General features: G+C 40.7%; 2 long non-coding RNA genes across 3 annotated transcripts in view; both read right to left on the bottom strand.

The window, feature by feature from the left end:
- Positions 1-2,003: 2,003 nt before the first annotated feature.
- On the bottom strand, positions 2,004-9,454 carry LOC111949617 (uncharacterized). Of its 2 annotated transcripts, none has more exons than XR_011473879.1 (5): positions 9,102-9,454; positions 7,690-7,796; positions 7,550-7,593; positions 7,215-7,374; positions 2,004-2,172 (listed from the first exon to the last, which is right to left on the bottom strand). It is a non-coding gene; the product is annotated as an uncharacterized lncRNA (long non-coding RNA). The 2 variants fall into 2 exon arrangements; XR_011473878.1 differs by lacking the exon at positions 2,004-2,172 and adding an exon at positions 6,415-6,791.
- A 2,046-nt stretch (positions 9,455-11,500) lies between these two features.
- Positions 11,501-23,873, bottom strand: part of LOC111982601 (uncharacterized) — a 13,489-nt gene continuing 1,116 nt past the window's right edge. Inside the window, exons 2-6 of the long non-coding RNA XR_002879785.2 lie at positions 15,541-15,630; positions 15,309-15,415; positions 15,108-15,154; positions 14,707-14,826; positions 11,501-12,270 (exon numbers count right to left, since the gene is read on the bottom strand). This is a non-coding gene — a long non-coding RNA (uncharacterized lncRNA). The remainder of the gene's footprint in view (positions 12,271-14,706; positions 14,827-15,107; positions 15,155-15,308; positions 15,416-15,540; positions 15,631-23,873) is intronic.

Raw genomic sequence — 23,873 nt, 5'->3', positions numbered from 1 at the left:
TAATTTCGATATTACTTCAGCTGTCATCTTCTTTTTTTAATAAAAAAAAAAAAAGTTTAATATTTTTTTAATTAACAGACAACAAGTTAAGTTCTTGCTTACAGAGTAAGCCTGTCCGGTGGCTTGCACAGCCGACCCACCCGTGGTAAGTATTGCTCTGACAGGGGTAGATTAGGGCCACGAGCTGGAGAGTTTGGTGGGTAGAAGCTTCACCTTCAGGTTGGCTCATGCTCAAATTCTGCACCCCTTACCTTAGGCCTGGACTGTGATCCAGCTCATCTAGGTGAGTGTATGGCATGTTCTGGTTTGTCTCTCTGCTGACGTGCAGATCCACCCGATTGCGACGAATAGAGGAGCCACAACATCCACCAGGTAAGAACGTGGTGCAACTCTCTGTAGGCATGTGCCCAGCCTCCAAAGTCCTGTGTGGTTCCCGGACAGCGGTTTCATCCGTATAGGTTTACCCACCTCCCAGCTCTGGTAGGTCTCGAGCAGTCCGGTCGTAGAAGCACTTGCGAGCTGCTTTCTGCTGACGTCAATAGCCTTGTTAAGCATTGTACAAATCCCTACGCGTGGAGTCTGGGGAACAGTCCAACTAGTCGATTACCTATCAACTAGACTCCGTAACAGAACCCTTCTGTTGCACTCATCATTGGTTGAAAACATTAGAACTAAATATCGCAACACCAGAAAAGAAAAGGAGAGGCAGATGATTGCAAGAGTAACTATTGGGAACATAGTGAAGTAGTACCGAATGCAAAGGCTCGCCGAGATTACTCTAGGTTTTTCAAAGGAGAGGGCAGGATTGGATGGATATATTTGTACCTTTGTGTGGACGAAGAGAATCTGGGCAACTGCTGAATCCAAGAAGGGATGATGTGAGTCGCATGACTACAGGGAGGAAACAAACTGTTACGCGAAACAAACAGAAGATGCAAAAAAAGGATGCTGACAGACAATGAAAAATCTACACAGGAAGTTCCTATCAGAAAGTCAAGACTCGATCTCCTACTCTTTCCTCTACACCTTTAGGCCATTTTGGGTTGTGGCACCAACGGAAGCTGACCGTGAGACGTGCCAATGTAAAACCCACGAGAATCTCCAATTTATGGCTAGCAGCTTTTACAGCAGTGGGCTTTTGTCATCCAAAAACTGCAGTGAAAGGCACAATGAAGATGCATCAAGTGACAAGTGTGTTGCCAGGTCACATTAAGTACAGAGACATAGCCTGTTCCTGCCAAAAGAGATGAGGGGTCATGGCCTGTCCCTGCTTTGARTTAAAAGAAGCAACTTTAGAAGCTATTGAGTCTCCAATATCAACTCTAGAAGCTGCTGAGGCTCCAATATCAACTCTAGAAGCTCCTACTTAAAGGTTCATGTATCCATATATGTATAACATATTTTATAAACTTTTTGAATAACCATTTTATTAAGCGTGAGCCCAGAATTATTAAGAGCAAAATGAGTAGGGCTGCTTATCATAAAATGCCTGATTAGTGTTATTAAACTTGAACTAACAATGATTTTCAAATACAATCCAATTGTTTTACAACTTGCTATGTTGTTCTAATGCAATACTCGTGTTTTAATAATCTGTTTTTCTGTTGTTTAACAAACTTAGGTTGACAATGTTTTTAAAAAGACAAGGAAGTAAATTGAAAATTATTATTATACTTTTTTTTTTACCATTTCACAGATTTCAAAGTTCATAAAATATCTTTAATTGTTTAAATATTTTGTTCATTACTGGTGTTAGTTACACCCTGTTATTGCTTTCCACCCTGTTATGCTTCATTCCACCCTGTTAGGTCAGTGTTTTAAAAATCATAATTGAACAATTCCATCAACTGTTATGTATATCTCTGTGGTAACTTGTAGAGATAGAAGGGATCAATTACAAATGCAAAAATGTTGACCAAATTCTGTTGTTATAAACTCTTATTAGGAAAAATGTGTCACGGTACTCTAAAGTAGAACCCAGAAGCCGACCAGGACAAGGAGAGTAAGACGAAGGTGAGTATTTATTTACAAGTTTAAATGTAGTGATAGAAAAATCCAAGTAGCGGAGCGGGCAGCGGAGGTGAGTTGATGGAATTGAGTAAGCAGATCCAAGGAAGTAACTGAAGTCACCGACGACCAGGTAGGGATGGGATGAGTGTTCCGGTTGAACGACTGTAGACAGAAAAAACAAAGGTAAGTTCAAGGCAAGCAAGACGTACAAAACAACAAAACAAACTCTATCAAACTGGAGGCTGATACGCTGGCACAACATACTGTTCATGGCTAACGATCCGGCAAGGAATGGATGGCAGGTCAGAGATTATGAAGTGGAGGGGTGATGATCAGGACCAGGTGTGCAGATAGCTAATGGGATACAGGTGCGGGTAATCAGAGATCTCCCAACTAGCTACGTCGCCCGGCAACCAGACAGGGTACGTTCCAGGACACCGGAAAAACACTCCAGGACAAAACACAGGCAAAAACAGACTCAGGAAGCGGGATTCGTGACAAAATGTGGTGCATATGAAGCGCTGGTTTCTGAAAATAACACACGTTTCTCTCAATAATCATTGATTTAGTTGCTAGTTAAATAACTTGCCTAGTTAAATACATTTTTTTTTAAATATATAATTATTTGAAGTAAATTAAAGTAATAATCATAATCAATCCATCCGGCGCCGAAAAGAGATGGCCGCCTCGCTTCGCGTTCCTTGGAAAATATGCAGTATTTTGTTTTTTTATGTGTTATTTCTTACATCGGTACCCCAGGTAATCTTAGGTTTCATTACATACAGTCGGGAGGAACTACTGWATATACGATTAACGTCAACTCATCATCGTTCCTACCAGGAATATGACTTTCCCGAAACAGATCCAGTGTTTTGCCTTCCACCCAATACAATGGATCTGATCCCAGCGCGCCCTTGCGACCCGAAAAAGGGCAAACGAGGCGTCTCGTGTCAGCGCGAGAACGGGCACATCGCGCTCCACTCCCTAGCATACTACTCGCAATGTCCAGTTCTGACAATAAGGTTGATGAAATCCGAGCACGGGTAGCATTCCAGAGAGACATCAGGGATTGCAACTGCTCTGCTCTCACGGAAACATGGCTAACTCAAGGGACGCTAACGGAGTCGTGCAGCCAGCTGGTTTCTCATGCATCGCGCCGACAGAAACAAACATCTTTCCGGTAAGAAGAGGGGCGGGGTATGCCTTATGATTAACGAGAAGTGGTGTGATCATCATAACAACACCACGGAACTCAAGTCATTCTGTTCACCTGATTTAGAACTCCTCACAATCAAATGTCGACCGCATTATCTACCAAGGGAATTCTCTTCAATCATAATCACAGCCGTATTTATTCCCCCCCAAGCAGACACATCGATGGCCCTGAACGAACTTTATCTGACTCTTGTAAACTGGAAACCACACACCCTGAGGCTGCAATCATCGTAGCTGGGATTTTAACAAGGCTAATCTAAAAACAAAACTCCCTAAATTCTATCAGCATATCGATTGTGCTACCAGGGCTGGAAAAACCCTAGATCATTGTTATACTAAATTCCGCGACGCATATAAGCCCTCCCCCGCCCCCTTTCGGAAAAGCTGACCACGACTCCATTTTGTTGATTCCAGCCTACAAACAGAAACTCAAACAACAAGCTCCCGCGCTCAGGTCTGTTCAACGCTGGTCCGACCAATCTGAATCCACGCTTCAAGACTGCTTCGATCACGCGGATTGAATATGTTCCGCATCGCGTCCAACAACAATATTGACGAATATGCTGATTCTGAGCGAGTTCATTAGGAAGTGCATTGATGTCGTACCCACAGCAACGATTAAAACATTCCCAAACCAGAAACCGTGGATTGACGGCAGCATTCGCGTAAACTGAAAGCGCGAACCACTGCTTTTAACCAGGCAAGGTGACCGGAAGCATGACCGAATACAAACAGTGTAGCTATTCTCTCCGCAAGCATCAAACAGGCTAAGTCCCAGTACAGAGACAAAATCGAGTCGCAATTCAACAGCTCAGACACAAGAGTATGTGCAGGGTCTACAGTCAATCACGGATTACAAAAGAAAACCAGCCCGTCGCGGACCAGGATGTCTTGCTCCCAACAGAACTAAACAACTTTTTGCCCGCTTTGAGACAATACAGTCCACTGACACGCCCCCTACCAAAACCTGCGGGCTCTCCTTCACTGCAGCCGAGTGAGTAAAACATTTAAACGTGTTAACCCTCGCAAGCTGCAGGCCCAGACGCATTCCCAGCCGCGTCCTCAGAAGCATGCGCAGACCTGCTGGCTGTGTGTTTACGGACATATTCAATCAATCCTGTATCCAGTCTGCTGTTCCACATGCTTCAAAGAGGCCACACTTGTTTTCTGTTCCCAAGAAAGCTAAGGTAACTGAGCTAAACGACTACCGCCCCGTAGCACTCACTTCCGTCATCATGAAGTGCTTTGAGACTAGTCAAGACCATATCACCTCCACCCACCGGACACCCTAGCCACTCCAATTTGCTTACCGACCCAATAGGTCCACAGACGACGCAATCGCAACCACACTGCACACTGCCCTAACCCATCTGGACAAGAGGAATACCATGTGAGAATGCTGTTCATCGATTACAGCTCAGCATTTAACACCATAGTACCCTCCAAATCTCATCAAGCTCGAGACCCTGGTCTCGACCCCTGCCCTGTGCAACTGGGTCCTGACTTCTGACGGCCGCCCCCAGGTGGTGAGGTAGTAACAACATCTCCACCCGCTGATCCTCAACACTGGGGCCCACAAGGGTGCTTCTGAGCCCTCCCTGTACTCCCTGTTCACCCACGACTGCGTGCCATGCACGCCAACTCAATCATCAAGTTTGCGGATGACACTACAGTGGTAGGCTTGATTACCAACAACGACGAGACGGCTACAGGGAGGAGGTGAGGCCCTCGGAGTGTGGTGTCAGGAATAACCTCACACTCAACGTCAACAAAACAAAGGAGATGATTGTGACTTCAGGAACAGCAGAGGGAGCACCCCCTATCCACATCGACGGGTCAGTATGAGAAGGTGGAAAGTTTTAAGTTCCTCGGTGTACACATCACGGACAAACTGAATTGGTCCACCACACAGACAGCGTTGTGAAGAAGGCGCGACACGCGCCTCTTCAACTCAGGAGGCTGAAGAAATTCGGCTTGTCACCAAAAGCATCACAAACTTCTACAGATGCACAATCGAGAGCATCCTGTCGGGCTGTATCACCGCCTGGTACGGCAACTGCTCCCCCACAACCGTAAGGCTCTCCAGAGGGTAGTGAGGTCTGCAAAACGCATCACCAGGGCAAACTACCTGCCCTCCAGGACACACTACACCACCGATGTCACAGGAAGGCCATAAAGATCATCAAGGACAACAACCACCCAAGCCACTCCTGTTCACCCCGCTATCATCCAGAAGCGAGGTCAGTACAGGTGCATCAAAGCAGGGACCGAGAGACTGAAAAACAGCTTCTATCTCAAGGCCATCAGACTGTTAAACAGCCCACCTAACATTTAGCGGCCGCTGCCAACATACTGACTCAACTCCAGCCACTTTAAAAATGGGAATTATGAAATTATGTAAAATGTACCACTAGCCACTTTAAACAATGCCACTTAATATAATGTTTACATACCCTACATTACCCATCTCATATGTATATACTGTACTCCATATCATCTACTGCATCTTGCCATCTTTATGTAATACATGTACCACTAGCCACCTTTAAACTATGCCACTTTATGTTTACATCTACTACAGTACTCATCTTCATATGTAATACCGACTCTTACCATCTACTGCATCTGCCATGCCGTTCTGTACCACCACTCATTCATATATCTTTATGTACATATTCTTTATCCCTTTACACTTGTGTGTGTGTGTAAGGTAGTAGTTGTGGAATTGTTAGGTTAGATTACTTGTTGGTTATTACTGCATTGTCGGAACTAGAAGCACAAGCATTTCGCTACACTCGCATTAACATCTGCTAACCATGTGTATGTGACTAATAAAATTTGATTTGATTTAAAGTAAGGGACATTTGATGTCTTAGAACATCTAAATCTATGTATATACATGCATTGTTAGCACTTTCAGACAGTTATGTGTTTGTCCCTAACAGGGTGGAAATATTCCATGGTCCATGTGTGAACAACATTCCCATATTTATTAGGATTTAAGTGCCTGAGCTTTTTCTGAAAGTCAAACATGTTTTTTTCTGATCAAATTCAAAACAAATGAAAAATATATAKTTTTTTTCACAAAATGCATGTGGTCCAAAAGGCACCGCAATGTAGGAATGACCCACCACCAAAGCACTCTTGGTGTTTTTATCAGGAACCAAGGTAAGACCCAGATACAGACGGTCGAAGTAACAATGTTTATTACAGCCACAGGGCAGGCAAACGACAGGTCAAGGCAGGCAGGGTTCGATAACCAGAGTAGTGGAGGAAAGGTACAGGACGGCAGGCAGGCTCTGGGTCGGGTCAGGCAGAGGTTGGTAATCCAGAGGTGGGGCAAAGGTACAGGACGGCAGGCAGGGTCAGGGTCAGGGGCAGGCAGAGTGGTCAGGCAGGCAGGCTCAGAGATGGGACAGGCAAGGGTCAAAACTAGGAGGGCGAGAAAAAGAGACTGAGAAGCAGTAGATGAGACGAAAAACGCTGGCAGGCTTGACAAACAAGACGAACTGGCAACAGACAGACAGAGAACACAGGTATAAATACACGGGGAAGATGGGCAACACCTGGAGGGGATGGAGACAATCACAAAGACAGATGAAACAGATCAGGGTGTGACAGTTTTATACATATTATTAGCAGAAAATACAGTAAAAAGCAGCCTTTTCCTTCACTTCATCTCTTCTTCCAGGGATAATAGAGCTCTTTATCCCTGATGTGTTTTGACTGCTGCAGCAACAGGACAGAACGGGGTATGACATGACAGCTGTTTATGTCTGACTGAGAGTGACTCCATGCGTATAGTAAACACCACCACAGTTTTATCTAAATTTTAGATCTATGATAGGTCAGTCGTAACATGATGGTGTGCTTTCTGAGTGGTATCATTTCATTTAGCGGTAGCTGTGAATACACACTTGGGGATTCTTGTGTTCAGTAATGTTGCTGATCTGTGTGCGTTTGTGCCCCTCACTATAGTGAAACCCTACCATCATCAAAGTAGCTGGTGTTGAGGTGAATGCTGTGAGGAAGAGCCTTCGGTATGTGGTAGAGCTGCCTGGACACAGTCTGGAGATGGTCCTATTGCGATGAAGCCTAGATGAGGAGGTATATTCACAGCAGCCACCCCAGTCTGAAATGGGACCACTGCTGTTGTGAGTAGATTAGAAGAAATTAAAGGTAAAGTGATAACAGTATGTAATATGATATCATACAATGTTCACACAGGCAATTGGTAAGATTTTGAAATCAAAATATTTTTAAGACATACAAGTAGACAGAATACTTTCTAGTAGGCTATTTTAATTCCACTAGGTTTACTCACTGCTGTTTTCAAGCATGGTTGACTCCATATGGTTGTTCTGAATTCTAAAAAGAAAAAAAGTAGACCTAGGTATAAAACATTAATTAATTTAGACATTTTTGGTTCATTCCAGTCATTAAAAAAATACACAGACAACTCACATGTCTGGGATGTTAAATGGAGTACACCTCCTCCGGGGAAAGTACCGATTTTCATAATACACCTCTGTATTGAAAGCAAATGGGTTTTCTTCACATTGTTGTGAGATCTAGAAAAATAGTCATAGCCAGCTATTTGATGATACAGAAAATATAAGCTAATTGATTTACACATTCAATTCATTTGTTATTGTAACATTTGAAATTCAGTGATAAGCAGTTGGACAGTTTAGTAGTTGAAGAGGCGCAACAACAACCACCCAAGCCACTGCCTGTTCACCCCGCTATCATCCAGAAGGCGAGGTCAGTACAGGTGCATCAAAGCAGGGACCGAGAGACTGAAAAACAGCTTCTATCTCAAGGCCATCAGACTGTTAAACAGCCACCACTAACATTTAGCGGCCGCTGCCAACATACTGACTCAACTCCAGCCACTTTAAAAATGGGAATTGATGGAAATTATGTAAAAATGTACCACTAGCCACTTTAAACAATGCCACTTAATATAATGTTTACATACCCTACATTACCCATCTCATATGTATATACTGTACTCTATATCATCTACTGCATCTTGCCATCTTATGTAATACATGTACCACTAGCCACTTTAAACTATGCCACTTTATGTTTACATACCCTACATTACCCATCTCATATGTATATACTGTACTCTATATCATCTACTGCATCTTGCCATCTTATGTAATACATGTACCACTAGCCACTTTAAACTATGCCACTTTATGTTTACATACCCTACAGTACTCATCTCAACTCAATGGATATTGTAGTAGGTCTGCATGTGCTACCCTCGCCAAAACTGACTTTGACTGTAGTCTCCGAGGCTGTTTCCTGTGCCATGCCTTGAGGTACGAATGATCCCTATAGTCAAAAATTTTGTCAAACCTCCCGTCTACACTATTGTGCAAAATTACCAAATATCTTGTGAAATTATAGCAAAAATTATATACAGTTACGTAATTATATTGCACTTGTTGAGTAGCATAGCACACACAATACGTTGTTGACCTCTATCTTGCCAAAAATCTACATGCATGTATGCACATAGCCTATGTTTAATGTAGATCAACATTCTTCATTTCTATATGTATAGAGAAATAAATATTTTTTGAGTTTTAAACACGAAACACTACCTTTTCGGCATGAAAATGTTTTATCGCCATGTTTGCAGTCGTTGTGGATTAAGAAAGGTACCGCCCACCAACCTATGTTAGTACTGTGACTGTTTGGCGCCACTGTGCCTCATTTACTTAATCTTAACTCTTTGTATTAGTATTTAGTAACTATAGAATAAACTGTGTATATTTTTGGAAGCCATTTCAGTATTTTGAATATTTAAGATGAAAACGATTGAAACTGATTGAAACCATGCAATAAATCAGTTTCCTTACCGTGGGGTTGTTACCGTCTGAAAACTTAGTCTCATTGACATGAATCCTTGTATAAGTTACTTACTGTGCCAAATGTTGTTCATTGTCCAATTCCCAAGTCAAATAAAGGCTTAATATGCTGTCAGGGAGCTTTTGAAAAAGTATTCTTCCAACTAAAACTTGTTTTAGTGTCCTCCTTCAAAGATCGATAATTAAAAACCCGGAAGGCACTTACAGGATGTTCAAAGGCCTGCATAAGTAATACTGCACTAATAAACTATTTTCAAAAATATGTTCTGGTTTTATAACATAGACTTTGCTCTGCGATGCTGCTTAGTTCCCATTCGTGTCATGATTCAGTTAAATCTGTAGCTAGTTATTTTACAAGAGGAAATGAAACTTGTTCAGAAGTAAACCACCATGGTCATCATTATTGAGAAACACAGGTTTTAGGCATACTTTGTTAATTTAAAGAAACTGGGTTGTATAGACTATGATTGTGGGAGCAGAGCTGAACTGTGGAACCATTAACATTTTGCTGATCATCATTAATAGTTTAATTCGACTTGATGAGGTTTGTAAGACTCCACGTATTTGTTATAATGTCAATATGAAGCCATGGGAAACTATTCATATTAAGTTAACATACATAACTAACTCCAACTCCAACCTTGGCGGTAAACTACTTGTCAAGCCTTATGTGACCATTCTTGTTCTCGCCACTCTTGAAGTCAAATGAGAAAATGGCACAGCACAGTGGTGGTCTAACGAACATGCTCACGCTCAAACTCACTCAAAAGCTAAATAAAGACCCAGGTTTAGCGTGAGAGGCTCCCCTCCTTTCCCCCTGAAGCTGTACTCTAGGCCCACACTGACATTGCATTATGCCTGAGTCTGCGATTTCACAATCGTCTGACGTATAATGCATTCTACTCCTTGTATTCAGTGTCATATGCAGTATGTTAGTTGCAAAGAGTGGAATGATAGCTAAACAGACTGGTACCCAGAATAGCTACAGTTGAAGTCGGAAGTTTACATACACTTAGGTTGGAGTCATTAAAACTCATTTTTCAACCACTCCACAAATTTCTTGTTAACCAAACGACAGTTTTGGCAAATCGGTTAGGACATCTACTTTGTGCACAATCATTTTTCCAACAATTGTTTACAGACAGATTATTCACTATAATTCACTGAATCACAATTCCAGTGGGTCAGAAGTTTACATACACTAAGTTGACTGTGCCCTTAAACAGCTTGGAAAATTCCAAGTCATGGCTTTAGAAGCTTCTGATAGGCTAATTATATATAATTTTAGTCAACTGGAGTGTACCTGTGGATGTATTCAAGGCCTACCTTCCAACTCAGTGCCTCTTGCTTGACATCATGGGAAAATCAAAAGAAATCAGCCAAGACCTCCGAAAAAAAATGTAGACTGGTAGACAAGTCTGGTTCTTCCATGGGAGCAATTTCCAAACGCCTGAAAGGTACCACGTTCATCTGTACAAACAATAGTACGCATTACTAAGTATAAAGACCATGGGACCACGCAGCCGTCATACCGCTCAGGAAGGAGACGCGTTCTGTCTCCTAGAGATGAACGTACTTTGGTGTGAAAAGTGCAAATCAATCCCAGAACAACAGCAAAGGACCTGTGAAGATGCTGAGGAAACAGGTACACAAGTATCTATATCCACAGAAAACGAGTCCTATATCGACATAACCTGAAAGGCCGCTTAGCAAGGAAGAAGCACTGACCCCTAGCATACTTCAAAAGTTGTGGCAAAATGGCTTAAGGACAACAAAGTCAAGGTATTGGAGTGGCCATCACAAGCCCTGACCTCAATCCTATAGAAAATTTGTGGGCAGAACTGAAAAAGTGTGTGCGAGCAAGGAGGCCTACAAACCTGACTCAGTTACACCAGCTCTGTCAGGAGGAATGGGCCAAAATTCACCTAACTTATTGTGGGAAGTTTGTGGAAGGCTACCCGAAACGTTTGACCCAAGTTAAACAATTTAAAGGCAATGCTAACAAAACTAATTGAGTGTATGTAAACTTCTGACCCACTGGGAATGTGATGAAAGAAATAAAAGCTGAAATAAATAATTCTCTCTACTATTATTCTGACATTTCACATTCTTAAAATGAAGTGGTGATCCTAACTGACCTAAGACAGGGAATTGTTACTAGGATTATATGCCAGGAATTGTGAAAAATTGAGTTTAAATGTATATGTCTCAAGTGTATGTAAACTTCCGACTTCAACTGTATATGCTGTTAACTGCTTACTTATGAATAAACATCATGTTTGGCAAGAGTTATTAGGGGTGGTGAGTAAAATGATCAAATGACTTTACAGATCTACTGACAGCTATCCCTAGGAACCAGAGGGACAAAACATTCACATTTTTGTTCTTAATTAACTTAAAATAGGTTTTAATAATTATTTACAGGAACGTTACAAACTGTACAATACAAACAACACAGGAGCAGGAAGCAAAACAAATAGGAAGGTTACAGTATGTGTATGTTATGGTCAAACGTTTAACGTGATGTCTTGCGTGACATCAGCACTTAGCACGCTGTTGTGTGACAACCACCACTTCATGACCCCCTTTGCTGATGAACATAATTTTGCTGTCTGTGATGTTCAGTTATGCTGTTGCTCCGACAACATCACGCCACTTTAACTCAGTATTCCTCCCGATCCTGTTTGTCATCTTCCACCGTGTTCGGTTCTTCATACCAACGTTCGATCAGTCAAGAGGGCTCCATATCTACCAAGACATGCAACCAGACATAGCAGGTTGGCTTTAGTTATTTGTTCTCTGGACAGCGTCAAAACTAATGAAAATGCAGAATTTAACTACATATATTGCTTGACATAATTTGGACTGATTGCTCAGTGGACCATTTGGCTTCTGTGTATTGGATTGTATAACAGCACAAATGATTAAGTCATTTGGTTTACTATATGTTTAGATATTTCAGGCGTCATTCGTAGTAACAATTATAGTTCAATGATAGTTTATTTAGGGCATAGATATTGTTGTAGTGAGCCATGCCCTTGACCTTGAGTGAGATTGTTGTTCACAGTAGGATGTGTATGAGGTAGATGCACATGGTGAGAAGGTCTTGGAGTGAAGTTTGGAAAAGATTGTTCTTCTACTGCCACCAGATCCAGTATTTCTGGAGGGGAGATGAAAAGCTTGATGATCAAACACAAGTCTGGTACAGCATAATATCTTCTCATATAAACTCTGTTAACTACATTTAAGAAGAATGCATAGGAAATAGTGCAGACATTGGGCAAAAAAACATATTTTTTTTGGTCAATCATGCTTGATCAAATGCTCCACATTTACCATGACATACGACTGCTTTAGTTATTTGTACTGCAGTCTGGACAGCTCCAACACCTGAAGATGAAAAGCATAGCTAAATACACTCACTGGCAAGTTTATTAGGTACACCCATCTAGTACCGGGTCAGACCCCCTTTGCCTCCAAAACAGCCTGAATTCTTCGGGGCATGGATTATACAAGATGTCGGAAACGTTGTTGCTCAATTGGTATCAAAGGCCCTAACGTGTGCCAGGAAAACATATGGAATCATGTAGTAACCAAAAAAGGGTTATAAACAAATCAATACGTTTTATATTTGAGATTCTTCAAAGTAGCCACCCTTTGCCTTTGATGTCAGCTTTGCACACTCTTGGCATTCTCTCAACCAGCTTCTCCTGTAATGGTTTTCCAACAGTCTTGAAGGAGTTCCCACATATGCTGAGCACTTGTTGGCTGACTCTGCGGTCCAACTCATCCCAAACCATCTCAATTGGGTTGAGGTCAGTTGATTGTGGAGGCCAGGTCATCTGATGCAGCACTCCATCACTCTCCTTCTTGGTCGAATAGCCCTTACACAGCCTGGAGGTGTGTTGGGCCATTGTCCTGTTGAAAAACAAATGATAGTCCCACTAAGCCCAAACCAGATGGGAGGACGTATTGCTGCAAAATGCTGTGGTAGCCATGCTGGTTAGGTGTGCCTTGAATTCTAAATAAATCATACAGTGTCACCAGCAAAGCACCCTCACACCATAACACCCCCTCCTCCTTGCTTCTCAGTGGGAACCACACATGCGGAGATCATCCGTTCACCTACTCTGCGTCTCACAAAGACACGGCGGTTGGAACTAAAAATCTCGACTCATCAGACCAAAGGACAGATTTCCATTTCCACCGGTCTGATGTCCATTGCTCGTGCTTCTTGGCCCAAGCAAGTCTGTTCTTCTTATTGGTGTCCTTTAGTAGTGGTTTCTTTGCAGCAATTCGACCATGAAGGCCTGATTCACGCAGTCTCCTCTGAACAGTTGATGTTGAGATGTGTCTGTCACTTGAACTCTGTGAAGCATTTATTTTGGCTGCAATTTCTGAGGCTGGTAACTCTAATGAACTTATCCTCTGCAGCAGAAGTATCTCTGGGTCTTCCTTTCTTGTGGCGGTCCTCATGAGAGCCAGTTTCATCATAGCGCTTGATGTTTTTTGCGAKWCCACTCTAAGGAACTTTTAAAGTTGTTGAAATTTTCGAGTTTGACTGACCTTTATGTCTTAAAGTAATGATGGACTGTTGTTTCTCTTTGCTTATTTGAACTGTTCTTGCCATAATATGGACTTGGTCTTTTACCAAATAGGGCTATCTTCTGTATACCACCCCTACCTTGTCACAACACAACTGATTGTCTCAAATGCATTAAGAAGGAAAGAAATTCCACAAATTAACTTTTAACAAGACACACCTGTTAATTGAAATTCATTCCAGGTGACTACCTCATGAAATAGGTGACTACCAGCAACCTACACTCAAACTGGACAGTTTTATCTCAATCTCTTCATTAAAAGACTCAATCATTGACACGCTTACTGACAGTTGTGGCTGCTTTGTGTGATGTATTGTTGTCTCTACCTTCTTTCCCTTGTGCTGTTGTCTGTGCCCAATAATGTTTGTACCATGTTTTGTGCTGCTACCATGTTGTGTTGCTACCATGCTGTGTTCTCATGTGTTGCTGCCTTGCTATGTTGTTGTCTTAGGTCTCTCTTTATGTAGTGTTGTGTTGTCTCTCTTGTCATTATGTGCGTTTTGTCCTATATTTATATTTTATTTATTTTTAATTTTTAATCCCAGCACCCGTCCCCGCAGGAGGCCTTTTTCCCTTTCGTAGGCCGTCATTGTAAATAAGAATTTGTTCTTAACTGACTTGCCTAGTTAAATAAAGGTTCAATTAAATTTAAAAAAAATGCCGGTTGAGAGAATGCCAAGAGTGTGTAAAGCTGTCATCATGGCAAAGGGTGGCTGCTTTGAAGAACCTCAAATCTCAAATATATTTTGATATGTTTAACTCTTTTTTGGTTACTACATGATTCCATGTGTTATTTCATAGTTTTGATGTCTTCACTACTATTCTACAGTGTAGAACATAGTAAAATAAAGAAAAACCCTTGAATGAGTAGGTGTGTCCAAACTTGACTGGTACTGTATATTGCGTCACATAATTCTGACAAAGATTGTTAAGTACACAGCTATTCTTGTGGCTGTACTGTATGTGCTTATTGAAGTTCCCATGCCCCATACCTTGAGTGAGGTAGTTGTTCACACTAGGATATATATGAGTTAGATGCACATGGTCAGATCGTCTTGGAGTGAAGTTTGGAAAAGATTGTTCATTTACTGCCACCAGATCCAACATTTCTCCTGAATATGAGGGAAGATCAAATCTCAATGATCAAGCATAAACCTTCTCATGAATTAGATTAGAGGAACATCATAGTAATTTGTATCATGAATTAGATTAGAGGAACATCATAGTAATTTGTATCATGAATTAGATTAGAGGAATATCATAGTAATTTGTATCATGAATTCATAATGCAGTTCCAGGTGAAGAAATGTGCTTTATAAGAATCCATGTCTTGCCAAATATTGGTTTGATATATACTACATAACTGTTTCCTGATAATAATTGGTAAACTCACCATTACTTCCAGACAGACCTCTGTCTGCTTCTGCAAGGTTGTTTGGTCTAAAAAATAAAATAATTACCTTTCATTTCAAAGTGCTTATAAAAGCAGGACCACATAGTCCTACCTGCTCATRGCTGTTTCCCTCCAAGTTGAACAAACCTCATACATCTTTTAGTTATCTGGTAATTAAAATATAATGTACAGACAACTCACCTGTTATGGCTTAGAAATGGAGTACATCTCCATAAAGGAAAAGACACCTCTTCTGTAACCACGACCGCATTGAAACCAAATTGGTCATCCTCACACTGCAATGAAACCTATAAAAAAGAACCATCTTTAGTTAAATATTTAGTTAGTGTCCTGACATTACGGTCATTCAAAGAAAGTATTTTACGAGCTTCTTTCAGTAAGTATATGATAAATCAAAGTAAAACAAACATACRGGTGCATCTCTTGAGTAATGGTAGGTGTCAGTTTCATAAACTACTACATATGAATAGGCCTCTGCATTGTTCACACACTGGGTAGGGTCCTGTAATATGCCATAATGTATCCATAATTATATATAGACAATACCTGGTGTTTTTTTAAAGAAAGATCGAAGGAGTAAATAGCTATGCTTCCAATCTAACAAAAAGGTAGTAATACAACTGAGCAATAACATCATAGTATCATTCTGGAGTCTGAAGCGGTTGGTTTCACAGCATATTTCACCACTCACAGTGTTTTTGAACTGTTATATTATAGTCACACTGGGCAAATTAAGATAATTCACGTTCGGCACCACTTCCTACTTTTGCTGTTGTTGTCCTTAAGACATCCTTCTAAAAACAAATATGCCTAGTATATTTGAGTCATTATTGATTGTAATGACTAAACTAATGTTTGCAGTGCACTATACTAAACATAGTCATGTTATTATCAAGCTGCTTATTAGTGGTTTATTCAACTATGTTTTGCCGCCATTACGGTAGATTTAGGTTTGAGAGGATGAGCTCTAGAGGCACCATAATGTACACCTGTGTTCCAATAATCCTATTCTGCCAAATTTTTCATTAATTTAGTGACCAAAATAAGCATAATACTTCAAAGTCAAAACTTTACCATTTCTTCAAGAACACTCTCGTGCGCCATTGTTTTTTGGCGGATGCAAAAGGGCGTCACTATGAAAGTGTCACTGTGACCTACGTCATCAATGCCACTACTGTAGTCTGAACTCCATACTAATTTGTAATTTGTTTCTAAAGCTGAAAAGTGTATATTTATAAATAAAATGTATCTATTTTGAATTTGGCCATAAGATAAGTGTTCGGTTGAATTAATTATTCAAGAAATGCTGAGGTCACACTTGGTTAGGCTAAGGGTGAAGGTTAGGATTAGGGCTAGGGTTAGTGGGTAGTTAGTAGAAATGTTGTTGACAGTTATTGAACATCTACTGAACGTCTACAAATCATCTACTTGAGACTATCCAAATAAAGTGTTACAAATGCTGAAAATGAAGATGGTATGTAACCACAGTTTCCTTACATACCTTAAGGGACATCTGGTACGGGAGCCGTATGATCGGTGGAGATTCATTGGAAATGATCATTGGAAATGTACGGTCCCTTACCTGACGTCCGACTTCGTCTGGGAAAATCGCGGACGGCGTCGGGCCGAGGGCGCGGGGGAGCTCTTTCGGGAAGTCATCTCGGAAATCGTTTCGGACGTTCGGTCGCTGTTTTATAAAAATAACACATTTTTGACTTGCGCTCCGCATTCTCGAAAATTCCCACAAGGCGGAAAATAAATCATATTGCAGGCGCACGAACACGGGGCAAACGAGCGCGGCCTTTTCTCCTAAACGGAAAATATTTCGAAGACGAAACTCGGCGAGCGTAGGTTCTTCGGCGTTGTTTTGAGTTATGGCCATTTTGCTGGGATCAAAGGTCAAAAACGAAAAGTAGGGTGCAATTTGACCGCTTCACGTCAAAGTACATAAGCATACGGTGTCAGGAAAAAAAAAATGCCGTTTATCTATCGTAATTTAAGAGAAATAGTACATTGTCCCTTTGGTGATGTTCACGAAGAGGATTTTTTTTCTCCAAAAAAATCACAGATCCAGTTGCAGTTTGTTCACACAAACATTTTTAAAGTGGGTCTCGAAGCTCTGCGAGAATTCTGTGATTTTATGTGATTTTATGAAGTAACACACACTCATTTAACCCTCTGTTAATAAGTCAGTTCTTAACATAAAGACTTAAAGCTCAATATTATATAAGAGCCTACCCCAAGGAGGGTATGTGTTCACGTTCAGCTTCCTATTCAACTGGAAGTACCTTAAACTGGTGCATAGGGTCAGGTTTGAAGGGTAATAAAGGTCAGATCTTTTCAAAACTTCACTTGTGTGATTAGACAACCCTCATGAACTGTAATCAGTCTTTTTTCCCAACAGATGTCAAAGAAAAGCTCTCTCACACAAAAACACACACACAAAAGGAAGGTGGAGTGAAAAAGTACGGTGCATAAAGACACACAAAGCCTGCAACGGTATTACTATTATCCTCAGGCCGTGCCGAGTTCAACGAGATGCCCCGCTTGACCGTAGCTCGTTCGGTCTGAGCGCAGCGACCATTACAGAAAGACGGACACAAATGACCTTTTGACCTCAATGTCAATTTTCTTGTTGCTTTTGGTGACAGAGAGAGAACCGTTAACGTTAGAAGCACAATTTCACCTCAGGAATGTTCTTAAGGTCCTCCCGATATGTGCAAGCCTAACCTTGACCTTGTGGCATTAACCCTTAAAAGTTAAAAGCTGGTGTTTACATCAAACAATTTACAATGACATGTCTCCCCATTGGAATAATTGACTGCGCCTCTAAATTCAACCTGAAGCCTATGTGGGTTATGAATGTCTTATGAACCTGTCTTTGATGTCAGTCCATCAGGCCACCATGAGGTCTACCTGTGTCGATTCTAAGCTTCCTGGAGAAACCGGAAGTGGTTAAATCACCCTAAAATTGTTTGCCATAGCCAACCTGCAGTTTGGAAGAAATAGTGCATTCAGCCCTATGTAAATCAGTCAATTTTTAACATACAGACTTAAAACTCGGATTCTGTACAGCCTACTCCAGTGATGATATGTGTTTATTTATAGCTTCCTGTGACAACCGGAAGTGCCATAACTGGTGTCTAATGGGCTGTTTCGAAGGGTTAAAAATGTCAAATCTTTCCAAAACTTCATATATGTGAATAGACAACCCTCATGAACTGTAAATCAGTCCTTCATCCCATCAGATTTAAAAAAAAAAAAAAAAACACACCGACACAGAAATGTTGGAGGGACACACTGAGGGGCTAAGAGGCAGACAGTGCATGTGGTAGTTACTTTTGTTCCACCTTTTAAAGAACCGTCAGACCTAGAGTTCTGAAAATGTACAAACCTGTTCTAGACCTCAGGTCGATTGTGCACAGTGAATTATGTGGCTCTAGAAGGTTCCCGGATCGATAAAAAGCCTCGTGTTTTGCCATGTTTTCAATTCATTTTGACCTCAACGAAACGGACGCCATTTAGGAAAGTCCCAGAGTCTCAAGACTAGGTGCGTTGAAACCGGCTCGGCCCATAGAGACAGACCTGGACGAGCCTCTTTGATTGCTCATTCAAGGACCCCGGTGGCAAGGCAATGAAAATAGTGGAATTTCAGCACCAATTAGGGTTTTGCTCGGGCACCGAATGACCTATCGAGCCGAAACTTGGATTCGAGGTCGCCTCACATAGGGCTAAACATAACGTGAGCACTGGACCCGCAGCTCGAACATAACTACGTATTATTTGTTTTATTATGGTTTAAATAGAAGGCGCTGTGAATTTTGGGCCTGCTCTGAATAATGTTATAGTTGGCATCAAAAGGAGTTGGAAAAAGTGAGTTTGGTGTCAAGTGGTATCAGTTTGGTGTTGAAAGTATCTATTTGACTGATGGACACTGACTTGCTCGTTGACTTTTGTCCATTTGCAATATGTTTCAACGGGGAGGTACCATGAGGAAAAAGCGACACGATGAAATTTCACGAAACGAGCGATGGAGAGGAACCACTATCACTGCCCGGCCATCCTGAGGTCATCAGACCGTTGATTTTGCATTTGTAAAGTATTTAAAGAATGCCCGTTAGATTTGCAATATGTTCACATCACATCATATTGCAAATGCCCGTTATATTTGCAATATGATGTGATGTTGAATCATATTGCAAATATAACGGGATTCTTTAAATACTTTATAAATGCAAAAGTCAACGGTCTGATGACCTCAGGATGGCCGGGCAGTGATAGTGGTTCCTCTCCATCGCTCGTTTGTTAAATTTCATCATGTCGCTTTTGCCTCATGGTCCCTCCCCGTTGAAACATGTTGCAAATGGACAAAAGTCAACTAGCAAGTCAACTAGCAAGTGTCAACAAAAGTTAGCTAGCAAGTGTCCATCAGTCAATTACATCTTTTCAGACACCAAACTGATACCATCCGACTCCAAACTCACTTTTTCCAACTCCTTTAGAAGCCAACTATCACATATTTCAGAGCAGGCCCAAATTTCACAGCGCCTTCCATGCATGCACCAAAATAGCATTCTGAAATCACCACTAAAATGACATCACCATAGACTCCAGGCCGAGCCGAGTTCAACGAGATGCCCCGCTTGACCGTAGCTCACTCGGTCTGGCCACAGCGACAGTGACAAGAAGACAGAGCAAAATGACCTTTTGACCTCAATGTCAATTTCATTTGCTTTTGGGAGACGGAGAGAGAACCGTTAAGGTTAGAAACACAATTTCACCTCAGGAATGTTCTTAAGGTCCTCCCGATCTGTGCAAGCCTAACCTTGACCTTGTGGCATTAACCCTTAGCAGTTAAAACAGGTTTTAAACTCTCACAGTTTACATTGACATCTCTCTCCATAGGAATACATTGACTGCACCTCCAAATTCAACCTGAAGCCTATGTGGGTTATGAAGGTCTTAGGAACCTGTCTTTGATGTCAGTCCATCAGGCCATCATAAGGTCTACCTGTGTGATTTCTAAGCTTCCTGGAACACAGGAAGTGGTTAAAATCACCCTAAAAGTGTTTGCAATACCAACCTGCAGTTTGAGAGAAATAGTGCATTCAGCCCTATGTAAATCACTGAGTTCTTAATGTATAGACTTAAAACTCAGGATTCTGTAAAAGCCTACTCCAATGAGGATATGTGTTTACGTTCAGCTTCCTGTGCAAACCGGAAGTGCCATTATTGGTGTCAAAAGAGCTGTTTCGAAGGGTTAAAAAAGTCAAATCTTTCCAAATCTTCATATTTGTGATTAGGCAACCCTCCTGAACTGTAAATCAGTCATTAGTCCCATCAGATTTCAAAGAAAAATTTACACACCCAGACAGAAATGATGGAGGGACACACTGAGGGGCTAGAGGCAGACAGTGCCTGCAGTAGTTACTTTTGTTCCAACTTTTAAAGAACCGTCAGACCTAGAGTTTGAAAATTTACAAATCTGTTCTAGACCTCAGGTCGATTGTGCACAGTGAATTATGTGGCTCTGAAGGTTCTCGGATCGATAAAAAGCTTGTGTATTTGCCATGTTTTCAATTCATTTTGACCTCAACGAAACTGGCGACGTTTAGAAAGTCCCAGAGTCTCAAGACTGGGTGCATTGAAACGGCTCGGCCCATAGAGACAAACCCCAACAAGCCTGTTCGATTTGTATTTCTAAAGTATTTAAAGTATTTAAAGAATGCACGTTAAATTTGCAATATGATTCAACACATCATATTGCAAAAGTAACAGTGTGTGTTATGTTTGAATATGATTCAACACATCATATTGCAAACGTAACAGTGTGTGTTACTTTTGCAATATGATGTGTTGAATCATATTGCAACATAACAGTGTCTGTTACTTTTGCAATATGATGTGTTGAATCATATTGCAAATTTAACGTGCATTCTTTAAATAAACCCTATGTGGGTTATGAATGTCTTATGAACCAGTCTTCAATGACAATCCATCAAGCCACTATGAGGTCTACCTGTGTCGATTCTAAGCTTCTGGGACAACCAGAAGTGATAAAATCACCCTAAAAGGTTTTTGCCATACCCAACCAGCATTTTTGTGATATATAGTGCATTCAACCCTGTGTAAATCAGTCAGATCTTAACGTATAGACTTAAAACTCAGGATTCTCTAAGAGCTACCCCGATGAGGATATGTCTTTACTTATAGCTTCTGTGACACCCCAGAAGGGCCTTAAAGATGGTGTCATAGATGCTGTTTTGAAGGGTTAAAAGGTCAGAACTTTTCAAAACTTCACTTGTTGATTAGACAACCCTCATGAACTGTAATCAGTCATTTTCCCACCAGATGTCAAAGAAAAGCTCTCTCACACAAACACAACACCACAAAAAGCAAGGATGGAGTGAAAAAGTACGGTGCTTAAAGACACACAAAGCCTGCGACGGTATTACTATTATCTCCAGGCCGTGCCGAGTTCAACGAGATGCCCGCTTGACCGTAGCTCGCTCGGTCTGAGCGCAGCGACCGTTACAAGAAACGGACACAAATGACCTATTGACCTCCATGTCAATTTGATTTGCTTTTGGGAGAGAGAGAAGAACCGTTCAGTTTAGAAGCACAATTTTACCTCAGGAACACTCCTAAGGTCCTCCCGATCTGTGCAAGCCTAACCTTGACTCTGTGGCATTAACCCTTCACAGTTAAAATAAGGTGTTTACATCAAACAGTAGACAATGAAATGTAGCCCCATAGGAATACATTGAGTGCACCTCTAAATTCACCTGAAGCCTATGTGGGTTATGAATGTCTTATGAACCTGTCTTTGATAACAATCCATCAGCCCACTATGAGGTCTACCTGTGTTGATTCTAAGCTTCCTGGAGCAACCGGAAGTGGTTAAATAACCCTAAAAGTGTTTTGCCATAGCCAACCAGCAGTTTGTGATTTATAGTGCATTCAACCCTGTGTAAATCAGTCAGTTCTTAACGTATAGACTTAAAACTCAGGATTCTCTAACTAGATACCCATCAGCATATGTCTTTACCTATAGCTTCCTGTGCCAACCGGAAGTGCCTTAAAATGGGGTCATAGGTGCTGTTTCGAAGGGTTAAAAAAGTCAGATCTTTCCAAAACTTTAAGTGTGTGATTAGGCAACCTTCATGAACTGTAAATCAGTCATTTCTCGAAACAGATGTCAAAGAAAAGCTCACACACACACAAACAAGTCCAAACTGTTTGTGCACCTGGCATTATTTTTAGTTACCAGATGCCCTGGTTGAAACTGCGTTTAGGGGGCATCCAGACTTCCAACCCGCTCTGGGAGCACTGTTCGACGGACAAAAATCAGTGGGTGTTGGCCTGAGTGATTTATGGAGGTTTTCCAAAAAAGTCAGAAAATATTCTGTTTTTTTTCTGAAAAATATTTTTGTTTTTTATTCTCGAGTCAATGGCCTGAGTGATTTATGGAGTTTTCTCCAAAAACTCGAAAAATATTCTAAGTCCAAACTTTTCTGCACCTGGTATTTTTTTTAGGTTACCAGATGCCCTGGATGAAATTGCGTTTGGGGGCATCCGGACTTCCATACCCGCTCTGGGAGCACTATTCGACGGACGAAAATCAATGGGTGTTGGCCTGAGGGATTTATGGAGGTTTTCCAAAAAAGTCAGAAAATATTTGTTTTTTTTTCTGAAAAATCTTTTATGTTTTTTCTTCTCGAGTCAATGGGGTCTGGCCTGATGGATTTAAGGAGTTTCCAAAAAAAGTTTAAAAAAAATATTTTTCATGTTTTCATGTCATTTTTCAAAACGGTTTTAAATGCTTTTAGGTGTCATCCAGACGTCCATGGGAGCACTATACTACGGCCCAAATCAATGGGTGCTGGCCTGAGTGATTTATGGAGGTTTGGGGGGTGATAAGTACAAGTAAACATTTATAAAAATGATGATAGTAAAATATGTGACTAAAGTATTTTCATACAGTTCTTATACATGTGTAATTGACGTAAAAATCGAAAGAATTTCAAAAAACGGTCCAGAAAGCACTTTTTTAAATGGAATATATGTTTTTTCCACATTTTTTAACATTTTTGACTTTTAACTTTTGACTTTTGACTTCCTATGAAATCACATTCCAAATGCACAAAACATATTCCTTAAGTACAAGTAAACATTTATAAAAATTATGATAGTAAAATGTGACTAAAGTATTTTCATACAGTTCTTATACATGTGTAATTGACATAAAAATCGAAAGAATTTCAAAAAACGGTCCAGAAAGCACCTTTTTAAAGGGGGTGATACGTTTTTTCCCACATTTTTACATTTTTGACTTTGACTTTTGACTTCCTATGAAATCACATTCCAAAATGCACAAAACATATTCCTTAAGTCCAAATAAAATGTCAAAAAATTATGTTAATAAAATTTGACAAAAGTATTTTCATACAGTTCTTACACATGTGTAATTGACATAAAAATCGAAAGATTTCAAAAAACGGTCAGAAAGCACTTTTTTAAAGGGGTGATACGTTTTTTCCACATTTTTGACATTTTTGACTTTTGACTTTTGACTTCCTATGAAATCACATTCCAAAATGCACAAACATATTCCTTATGTCCAAATAAAAATGTCAAAAAAATTATGTTAAATAAATTTGGACAAAAGTATTTTCATACAGTTCTTACACATGTGTAATTGACATAAAAATCGAAAGAATTTCGAAAAACGGTCCAGAAAGCACA

Source organism: Salvelinus sp. IW2-2015, linkage group LG22 (assembly GCF_002910315.2).
Source record: "Salvelinus sp. IW2-2015 linkage group LG22, ASM291031v2, whole genome shotgun sequence".
Classification (NCBI taxonomy): Eukaryota; Metazoa; Chordata; class Actinopteri; order Salmoniformes; family Salmonidae; genus Salvelinus; species Salvelinus sp. IW2-2015.
This window is presented reverse-complemented; position numbering and strand designations above follow the sequence as displayed.